The sequence below is a fragment of the Odocoileus virginianus genome, chromosome 1, assembly GCF_023699985.2.
Source record: "Odocoileus virginianus isolate 20LAN1187 ecotype Illinois chromosome 1, Ovbor_1.2, whole genome shotgun sequence".
NCBI classification, from domain to species: Eukaryota; Metazoa; Chordata; class Mammalia; order Artiodactyla; family Cervidae; genus Odocoileus; species Odocoileus virginianus.
This window is the reverse complement of record NC_069674.1, coordinates 23,695,372-23,707,272: the sequence shown is the minus strand read 5'-3', so window position 1 is coordinate 23,707,272 and position 11,901 is coordinate 23,695,372.

Genomic DNA, 11,901 nt, shown 5'->3' with positions numbered 1-11,901 from the left:
TTTCAATTGTTCCACATTCTTGTCAACACTTGGATTGTTAGTATTTTTCATTTTAGTCACTTTACTGGGTCTGAAGTAGTGTTTTACGGTGATTTTAATTTGCATTACTCTAATGATGAATGTGGAAACAGTGGCTGATTTTATTTTTTGGGGCTGCAAAATCACTGCAGATGGTGATTGCAGCCATGAAATTAAAAGACACTTACTCCTTGGAAGAAAAGTTATGACCAACCTAGACAGCATGTTAAAAAGCAGAGACATTACTTTGCCAACAAAAGTCTGTCTAGTCAAGGCTATGGTTTTTCCAGTGGTCATGTATGGGTGTGAGAGTTGGACTGTGAAGAAAGCTGAGCACTGAAGAATTGATGCTTTTGAACTGTGGTGTTGGAGAAGACTCTTGAGAGTCCCTTGGACTGCAAGGAGATCCAACCAGTCTATCCTAAAGGAAATCAGTGCTGGGTGTTCATTGGAAGGACTGAAATACTTTGGCCACCTCATGCGAAGAGTTGACTCATTGGAAAAGACCCTGATGCTGGGAGGCATTGGGGGCAGGAGGAGAAGGGAACAACAGAGGATGAGATGGCTGGATGGCATCACCGACTTGATGGACATGAGTCTGAGTAATCTCCGGGAGTTGGTGATGGACAGGGAGGCCTGGCGTGCTGCGATTTATGGGGTCGCAAAGAGTCGGACACGACTGAGAGACTGAACTGAACTGAATGATGAATGATGTTAAGCATCTTTTCTTGTGTTTATTTGCCATTAATATGTCTTCTTTGGTGAAGTGTCGAAATCTTTTCCTCATTTAAAAATTGGTTTTTTCTTTTTATTGAGTTGCAGGATTCTTATATATGTTGGATACAAGCCCTTTTTAAGTTATATGCATTGTGAAGACTTTGTGTGTCACTTTCCTTTTCATTTTTATCACAATGTCTATTGAGAATAAAAAGGTTTTAATTTTGATGAAGTCCAATTTATCATTTTTCCTGTTATGTCTTATATTTTTATATCCTAGTTAAGAACTAGTTGTCTAACCAAAGCCCACTAAGACTTTTCTCTCATGTTTTCCTCTAGAACTATTATGGTTATAGTCCTGATAATGTTTAGATATGTAATCCACTTTGAATACATTTTTAATGTAGGCTATAATTCATTTTGAATTTAATTTTGTAAATGGGTGGGGTAAAATTTTGTAAGAGGTTCATACCTCCTCACTTGTGTATATGTGTGTTTTGCATATGGATATCCACTTGTTCCAGTATTATTTTCTGAAAATATCTTTTCACTACTGAATTGCTTTGGCAACTTTGTTGAAAATCAAATTAACATACATATGTAGGTCTATTTCTGGACTCTATTCTGTCATACTGCACTACATGTCCACATTTACACCCATGTGTTTATTTGCTTGCTTATTATAGTTTTATAGTAAGTCTTTAAATAAGGTAATATAAATCTCCTAGCTTTGTTCTCTATTTTGAAAATGGTTTTGACCATTCTAGGCTTTTTGCATTTCCATATAAACTTTACAATCAGCTTGTTATTTTCTAACAAAAAAAGCCTGCTTGGCTTTTTATTGTGGTTGTGTCAAATCTGTAGCTCAATTTGGGAAGCATTGCTATTTTAATAATATTGAGCCTTTTAATCTGTGAGCATGATACAACTCTTCACTTATTTAGATATTCCCTATTTTTTCTTAGTAATGCTTTCAGTGTACAGATCTTGTCATGTTTTATTTAATCTATCCCCAAGTAGTTCATATTTTTAGAAGTTACTATGAATTACGTATTATTTTAAAATTCAGCTTTTAAATTTTCATTGCTAGTAAATAGACAAACAATTGTTACTGTATATTAACTTTGTATTCTAAAATCTTACTAAACTCACTTCTTGGTTCCAATAGCTTTTTGTAGATTCTTTAGGATTTTCAACACATACAATCATGTTGTATATAAATAGATGTAGCTTTACTTATTCTTTTTCAATGTGTATCATTTTATTTCTTTTTCTTGCATTACTCCACCGTCTGGGGCCTCCAGGACAATGCTGAACAGAAATATGGTGAGTAGAAATCATTGCATTGTTCCCTATATGAGGAGGGAAAGCAGTAAGGATAATGTTGGCCATAGGCTTTTCATAGATGCCCTTAATTAGGTTGAGGAAGTATCCTTCTATTCCTAATTTTCTGAGTTCTCATTAGAAATTAGATTTGAATTTTGTCAAATGCTTTCTGCATCTATTGAGATGGTTTTTCTTTTTTAGTCTGTTAATGCGGTGAGTTACACTGATTGATCTTTGAATATTAAAACAATTTCACATTCCTTGGATAAACCCCATTTAGTCATGATGTGTCATTCATTTTATATGTTGTTAGATTTAATTTGCCAAACACTTGTTAAGGATTTCTGCATCTATATTCATGAGGATATTGGTTTTGTAGTGTTCTCTTCTTGTAATGCCTTCGTCTGGTTTGGAACAGAATAATGCTGTTATAATATGAGTTGGGAAGTGTCCTCTCCTCTTCCATTTCTAGAATATTGTGTAAAATTGGGATTATTCCTTCCTAAAATGTTTTGTGGTATTCACCAGTGAAGTCACCTATGCTTGGAGTTTTCTTTTTAGGGAGGTTTTTAACCATGAGTCCAATGTAATTGGTAAATATAGAGATACCGTGTTTGTTTCTTTTTTCATGAATGTTCTTCATAGTTTGCATTTTTCAAGGAATTTGTCTTTCATTGAAATTGTTAAATTTATTGGCCTAAAGTTGTCCATAATATTCTGCTTTCATCCTTTTAATATCTGAGGATCTTTAGTCTCTTCTCATATACTTCTGACACCATTAAGTCTTATTTTTTTCTTTTCCCTGATTCATCTGGTTTTTATTAATTTGATCTTTTCAAAGAATTAGCTTTTTTAAAAAAATTTTCTCAACTGTTTTTCTATTTTCAGTTTCACTGATTCTGCTCTTTATCATTTCTTCCTTCTATTTACTTGGGTTTATTTTGCTCTTCTTTTTACAGCTTCTTAAGGTAGAAGATTAAGTTTTTGATCTGAAACAGTTTTTATTAAAAACAATCGACCCTCCTTATCTGCAGGATGGGCAGTTGGTTGAATGAGAGGATGAGGAACCCAGGGATAAGGAGGGCCAACTGTACTACAGTCATGTTATAGAAGGTACTTGAGCATTCTTATATTTTGGTATGGTGGTGTTCCTGGAACCAATCCTTCCCCCAGATACCAAGGGGCTATTGTATTCCTTGCTATAAATTTTCTTCTTAGCACAGCTTTAGCTGTATCCCACAAATTTTGATATATTGTGTTTTTATTTCCATTCAGTTAAAATGTTTAATAGTTTTGCTTGTGATTTGTATTGGACCCACGGATTATTTAGAAGTCTACTGTTTAATTTCCAAATACTTGAGGAGTTCCATATATTTTTCTGTTGCTGATTTATCATTTAGCTCTACTGTGGTTAGAGAACATGTTCATTTGAATTCAGTCCTTTTTAATTTATTGAGATCTATCCAATATGGTCCAGAAAATGATCTATTTTGAGTATGATCTATCTTGGTGAATAGTTCATGTTCAGTTGAAAATACTGTGTGTTTTACTTTTGTTGTATGTTTTCTTAAACAGCAATTAGTTCTAGTTGATTGATAGTGTTGTTCAAGTGTTTTATATTTTGATTTTCTATTTCCTCTATAAATCTTTGAGAGGAGTATAAAAATCCCTAGTTATAATTGTGGATGTGTCTATTTCTTCTCTAATTCAGAGAATTATAATTATAGAATTATAATCAGTTTTTGCTTATTTTAAAGCTCTATTACCATGTGTATACACATATAGGATTTTTGGGGAGGGTAAATTAATTCCCATTTCACTGTGAAATCCTTCTTTATCCATGGGAATGTTCCTTGTTACAAAATCTTTTTTATCTTTTTTTAATATTATAAGCCACTTCAGCTTTTTAAACTAATGTTTTATTTTCTACTCATCTTTTCTTCCTTTTATTTTTCAATAATGAATTTATTGAGATATACTTTATATAACATATTCACTTAAAATATAAACTTTTATATAAAATAGAAAATATTCACATAAAATATAAGTGGTTTTATTATATAATTGTATAACTATTACTACTATTAATTTTATACTTAACCACTTCCACCCCCAAAGTCCCTGTAACTATTAGCAATGACTCTCTTTCCCACTTCCTACCCCAGCCCTAGGCAGCCACTAATCTACTTTAGGTTTCTATAGATTTGTCTAGTCTTGACATTTTGTAGAAATAGAACCATATAATATGTGGTCTTCGTGTCTGACTTCTTTTAGTTAGCATGTTTTCAAGGTTCATCAATGGTATATCATGTATCAGTACTTCAGTCCCTTTTGTTGCCAAATAATATTCTATTATATGCATATGCCACATTTTGTGTATCCATGCTTCGATTGATGATCATTTGGGATACTTGTGTGAACTCAGTGGATTTGCACTGAAGTACCTGAAAGTCTATGACAGGCATAATGCTGTGGGACAGAGACAGTGAGAATGGGGGTAGCATGAATCATAGATGGAGTTTAACCCCTCTTATGGTTGTAAAACCTCTGATTCATCTCTCTCTTGCAGTGAGCCAGGCCAAAAAAAAAGAGTAATTCACGGATCAGACTTTATTCGTGACCCAATCTCCCCAATTTAGCACCATGCTGCATTCCCCACTGTTCAAACTGCAGAAGAGAAAGTCCATGAAATATCAGCCTAAATTCAACGAAACCTTTTCAAATAAGTAATTTCATTCAACTGAAGAATTTCCAGCAGATCAAAGAGCAAAATATGGGGTCCAGGACTCTCATACCAGCTGCTATTAGCAACTGCCAAAAACAAGGGAACGTTTCATTTGGAAGTTTTCCTTGTTCTTATTTTAATGTAAAGCTTTACTCTTTATTTTCAGACTATTAGGGTTTCTAATATGTTAACTGTGGAAGCCACGAGCCTACAGTGTAGATAGAAGCCAGGACAGTACATTCTGGTAGACTCTGTAAGGCACATCCAAGTTTCATTTCTGCTGTATCTTTGGTGCTAAAGACTCCCGCTTTCTGTCCCATTGGTGCCAACATGGCGGAGGGAAAGAAATTAACTCACAGGTACAGGAGCATGGGGCTCTCCAGGAGCGCTAGGAACAGAGCTGGATTCCTGCAGAGCACAACAGGGCTGTGCCCAGCGGCCCCTGTGATAAACCACAGGCTGCAATTTTTAATGACAGGAAAGGAGGAAGCAAAGAAGCCTGTACATTCCTTGAACTGCACTGGCTGATAAGGGATTTTAAAAGGAGTTTCAAATCTGTGTTTCACAATTCATCCTTGCTGTTACCGCCTGGTTGAGACTCTGCTTGTTTCTTATCTTGACTGTAGCAATAGCTTCCATATCAGTGTCTCATCTTTCAGGATCCTTATTTTCCTCTAGTCCTTCTTTTCTCTGGCATGGAAAGACGTCAGTCTCCACTCCACCCTTCCTTAAGTCATAAAGGTCATGTTTGCTTATAGAACAGAAGTGGAAAGTAAATACTAAAAGCATGCCTCCAGCTATCCCAACAAGGGCCTGCATCTATCCTCACTTGCATTTAGGCGCCAGGTCAAGTAACAACTGGGGGAACTGAAGGGTGTAAGACTAGAGAGTAAAGAGGACTTTATGGGAGCCCTTTCCCACAGGCATTCACATTCAAATTTAAAACAAAACAAAACAAAACAATATATAAATCTCCCTGTAGACCAAATTTGTCCCTAAGCTGACACTTTGCCACATCTGGATCTTTCCAGGGATTTCTAATATGTATATAAATATATCGATATTGTACATTTGAAAATATTTAGTTATATTGTACACATGTTTTATGCAAGTAGGATTATAATACATATACTGTTTTGAACCTTGAACTTTGCTTTTTCATGCAAACTGAAAAACTTTACGTTAGACAGCCTCATAGTCAGCACCTTATAGGTGGCCACTTAGATTGCTTTCAGTTAAAAAGATTATTTTTCCAAATAATGCAGCATTGTTCATCCTTGGACACATGTCAGGGAGTATACACATAGAATAAATTTGGCAAAGTGGAATTGTCGGATCGATTTTAATAGCTATTGCCAAAATGCCCTCCAAAAAAGTTGTATCTATTCAATTCTACCAACAGTGTTCTTCTGTTTCATGTTTAACTTCTTTTTTCCTGTATGTATCTCATTAGTTATTCCCATCAGAATAGCTGCTCTCATTTCACTAGTCCAGAGTGAACTACCCACAGAAAGTTTCTTTACTCTGTTTATTGAAGAACAGGAGGAACATAAATATGTTTTGCCTACATATAAAGTTAATGGTCTGTGGTAAAGAATGTAGACTTTTAAGCAGCCTTCCATGTCATTTGGCTTGGGAAACACTGAGTTAGTGTACTAGACACTTGGCATGGGTTTGGTGGAAAAAGGTGGGCCTTCTTGGGCAGTGCCTGCCAAGCTGGATGATGGCTTCGGTCCTTCCCTCCTGCTCATTGCACACAGCACTAAGTCTGTGCCCATCTGTTTCTCCTCTGGTAGGGAAGGGCTGGAGCCTGGGGATGGGAATGTGCTTGCCTTTCCTGGGAAGTGTGTTTTCCCCTTCCCAGGACCTCCTGGAGTCCTGATTATCCCAACTGGATTTGTGGGTGGGGCTGGGACTTCCCTGGAGTACTGGGTCACCCCATCGCATGCTTCAGTCTCATCTTCTCCCATCCTCCATACTCTCATGTCATCTGAGTGAAAGTCTTGCTCTTTTGCTGGGTGGCCAAGGCCCCAGAGTAAGGAAACGTTAAACTTTAGAGGTTCTAAGAAACAGAGCTTTCAGTAGTAAAAGATCTACCAACAGATAAAATGATTCTGCAGAAGTTAGGTGGTGTTGCTCTGCTTCTAGCAACTAGCTTCCTGCTGGGTGCCATCTTGTTCCCTGCCCCCACTTCCTAGCTCCTGGCAGATCCTCAGGCCCCTCCTCCTCTGGGAACTCCCACAAAGCTTTGTTCACAGCTATATTATTCACTCATCAGCTTATGTATTTGTCTTTACCACTGAATTGTGGAACTATTGAAGTTCTTAACAATAGCATGGACAGTAACAGTGATAGCAATAATATGGTGCTTCCTTTGTGCTAGAAACTCTTCTCTTCAAACGTATTAACTTATTGAGACATCATACATCCCTCATGGTATGTTGGTATCCCCATTGCTGGTAAGTTTTTGAACATTGTATGATGACTCTTTCAATTTAGCTTTCTCTCTCTGCTCTTATCCAGAAGGAGTTTTGGGGGAAAAAAAAAAGTCTACTTATTAATGGTTTACAATCAGCAGTCCCTTAGCCAAAAACAACAACAACAACAACAACAACATTCATATAATAAGAATAAATTATACAGAACAATAGCAGAATTGTTTCCTTATTTAGCCTGATATCAAGTCTATTTATTTGGCCTTCTATAGCATTAGTTTAAATTAAAACACTCTTATTTCCATCTACTAGACTAGGACAGCTGTGTGTTTTTCCTTTAAAAAATAAATTCTGTAAGCATTAATACTTTTAAAAGGTGGTCTGTGATTTTTCAAATATCATTTTAATTGTACAAACCTTTTTGATGAATAGATAAACAGGAACAGACATATCTGGGTTCAAATCCTGGCTCCACAACTTACTAGCTCTGCAAGCTTGGGCAAGCACCTTCATCTTTCAAAGCCTCAATTTTCTCATTCATAAAATTAGGATAGTAATAGTCCCTTGACAGCATTAACATCAGAATTAAATAATATAATGTACATAAAGTGTTTAGCACAAGAGTTTGGCACATAGCAATCAACAAATGTTTGTACAAGGGACAGAGATAGCACCAAGGGAGTAATATTGTCTATAGGAAGCTTGTGGGGAAGGCTTGCAAGAGGTTGTGACGCCTAAGTTGAATTTTCAGGAATGAACTTTTTAGATAGCCAAAGTAGGGAATAAGGTATTTGGTAGGGGACAGAACATGTGTAAAGGCATGGAGAATAGAAACCACACTGTTTTGTGTGGTTCCCACACAGGGAAGAACTGCAATTAGCAACATTTGGTCAGATTATGAAGTTTTGGGAGGTAAGTGAGGTAGGGGTGGAAGAGAGAAGATACTAGAGTAATGGAAAGACCAGATTTTTGAAGCGTTTTGCATGACCAGTGACAGAGCTTGAATTTAGCATTGGAAATAGGAGTTAGTAAAGAGTTTCAAGATGAAAGGAGATGTGATCTGATTCGAGTTTAAGAAAGGTCACTTTTGACAGGTGTGTGAATATTGGATTAGAAAGGTGTGATTGTGGAGACCTGGAAAACCAATTAGGAGGCAGTAATCCAGGTGAGAGATAATGAAGCCTGAAAAGGGGGAACTGTTTGTTGCAAATAGAGGTAAGTAAAATGAATTCAAGATACTTTGGAGGTAAGTTGAAGAGAAAGGGGAAGGAGGAAGGAGGGAAATTTCTCAGATTTGTACCCAAGGCTGCTTGCCTTTTAGCCCCATTCCATTAGGCCACAGGTATTGGAGGAGATTGGAGTGGCTAATGATGCCATTAACAGTGATAGAGAATACAGAAGGTAACACAGATTCTGGGGAAGGGGGAGGAATCAGTTTGTAGTGTGGGAAGGAGGAGATACAGAAAGGGTAAGGAATTTCACTTAGCCCTTGTGGTTTAAAAGATGTGAGTGGGCCTCTTCATTTATCTGAAGAGGAACAGAAGGCAGTCAAATATATGGATCTAGAGTTTGGGGTAGAGGCAAGGGCTGGAGACGTAGATTTGGGAGTCTTTAGGATAACTATGAAGTTAGGGAAACAGTTGAGATATGGAAGGCTCACCAAAGATCTTGGCATAGTTAATAACTAATCAAAGTATCACTTCTTGGCCTTCAGTTTTATCACATATAAAAGTACGCAAATTGGGCCCTATAAAAGTTTATTCGTTTATTCAGCCTCTTCTTGTTCGAGGCACAGCCTGCTGTTTCATACCCTTCGGGCGCTGACGCCCGACAGGCAGCAGCACAGGTTGGGTCGGGGGCGATGGGCACGAGCTCGGAGGTGGTGACGCTCTAGCCCAGAGCCGGGTATTCGGTGGCTTGGCTGGGTCTTCCTTGAGACCGGGGTCAGACCGAGGAGCGCTAACCACGGGAGGCGCATGTGCAACCTGGTCCCCCAAACATGGAGTCTTGTAGCCCAGGTCTTAACTAAATCAGCTAGAGACTAGCAGGGAAGAAATGTCCCTCCACCTTTACCCTCCCAGCCAACCTGATGAGTGGGAATGGGCACACTCGGGGTAAGTGACTAGTGTGCGTGGGCCACACCAACCCTGGGGCCAAGCTGTGAGTGATAGTGGCCCAGGAGGCCGTGAGGACTGGCCGAGGCATGCCGGACTACGCTGGGGTTGGTGGGTGGCCGCACGAGGTGTGAGCGCCACTCGAGGGCCACGCGGGCAAGGTCCTCCTCAGTCATCGTATCCTAGAACCTCAGGATCAGACGAGAACACAAAAGTCCCCTAACCCTCGTCCGAGGCTCAGCCTGCTTGACCACCCCTCCAGGAAATCGGGTCTCGAGTTCCCGGGAAGCTGCGTCTTCCCGCTGTGGGACATCCTCGGTGGTTGGGAAGGTCCAGCCACACCGGCCTGGGCGAATGTTGGGGGTGGGGGGATACCGGGGGCGCGGCGCCGGGTGGGTGGTTTTGGCTGGGAGTTGGAGCAGCCAATTCGGGGCGGGGGGGGGGGGGCGTGCAGCTTTGTGACAAAGCACTGCGGTAGTAGAGGGGGTGGGAGCACTGGAGGGCCTGGTGGAGGAGGACAGCTGAAGGTGTGAGGTGTTGATCGCAATCGAGGAAAAGCAAAACACCGGCTTCTGGTTTGACTCATCCAGGCTTGAGGAATAACCTACTGTGGAATGTTTAAAAAAAAAGGGCGGGGGAGTGGTGTGCTGTAGCCCTTTCTTCCCCAGGCAGCTAGAAAATTGCTTGTCTGACTGAAAAAAGAAAAAAAAAGCTGTTTAGAGGACTGTGATGAGCATCAGATGAGATAATACACATGAAAGTGTAAAGAACTATAAAAATGCAAGATAGGATTCACATCAACTTCTTAAACTCATTTATCTGTGTGTGCAAGATGTATTCCAGGTGTGAAACAGCAAAACAGGACTGAATGTGGGATTATGGGATGTGCCCAGTAATGCACAGGGTGTGTAAAGATACTTTAGGGGTGCTCAGTAGTACTGTAATCTGTCTCTTAGGTTCATCTTATCTGGTTAATGGGTTATTCAGCTCCCTTTCTTCTCCCCAAAAATGAGCCTGAAGAAGAAGGGAAGACCCCAGTGGCTTTTTGGATATATGGGTTAAATTGAATTCAGAGGAAGGTTGATATGACTGTATGGATAGTTTCTTCAATTTGTCTTGCCCTCGGCTTGAAGCATCATGTTGTACAAAGCACTCTGGGCTGAGGGACACCCAGGAAAGATCTTGTTGTGGATCTGACCCTTCAGGGAGGGGGGTGGTCACCCTGGCCAAGTTCCAGCACCTCTCTCAGCCTTAGTTTCTATCAGATGGGACAAGACCTTAAAGGTCATTCATGCATTCATCCAGAACTTGCATACCTCTCACGGGACTGCCCAGTCCCTAGAGATGGTTAACTTGTCATGTCTCCACATGGCTGAGATACCCAGTCTCTCTAGACAACCCTGACTATTGGAAAATTCTTTATGTTGAATCGACATCTGTTTCTCTACAGTTTGCACTCATTGGAGCCATACAGAATAAAATGTCTAAACATCTAATGCTGCTTCCACAAATATTTGAGCACTGCTAACACATTTCCTTCTTCCACTCACTCCACAAGGCTTCTTTTCTTCCAACTAAATATGCCCGGTTATTTTAAACAGGGAGGCAGTGTGGGGTAGTGGAAAGGACGCCAGCTTTGGAGCCAGAACACATCTGTGTTCAGTTCACAGTCCTTCACATACGAACAGTGCTCCGAGCTGCTGTATCTTTCTCTGAAAAATGTGGATGAAAATACTCATCTATAGAGTTATTATGAGAATTAGGGATAAACTGAGTAAGGATTCATGCTATAGTAGGAGTTTAAAATATGACAGCTGTTACACCTTCAGTGACATAATTTGCAATGCATTTTAGTCAGTCTTCTCTGAAAAAATTCCCGTTTATGGTTCTCTTAATAATATCTGGTCTGTAGAACAAAAGAAAACACTTTCTGTGAGATCTAACTAGCAAATAGAGCAGGATTAGCTTATTCTGGGTGCTTCTCTAATTACAGTCTACAGTCTGCTATGGGTTTTTTGGAGACATATCACAGACTCACTGTCAACTAAAATCACGAGTCTCTTTATGTGCTGCTGTTCAACCAGGTTTCCCCCATCTTGAACTTCTTTAGTTTATTTGAATGGATAATTATGGTTCTTGAAAGTAGCAGTCCCAGTTCTGTCCTGTTGTCTCCATAAATATTCTTGTGTTTGTCATTGTAATGATAAACTGGGGTCTCAAACTGGGGTTCAAAAAATATGATTATTGAACCCACAGTGCCAGCCCTGCTGATCTCGCACCGCTGTTGCACATCAGCAGGCTAATAAATGTCAAACTTTCTACCCTCATCTTTGCACAAATCTGAGGTCTTACTTTGTGAGACTGTCTGAGAATTGGAATGTGACAAGAATGTATGATAAGCTATGGGTTTAGGGAATGCTGCTATCTGTGATCTAGGTCAAGTGTGGTATTTGTGTCTAAGAACTGAAAGAGTGCACTGAGAGCCAGCCAGAGGCAGGCTTTGGATTTATGTATGGTTACATGTTTTCTCAGGCACTTAAAATGTTTTATACTTTGGGCCAGATTC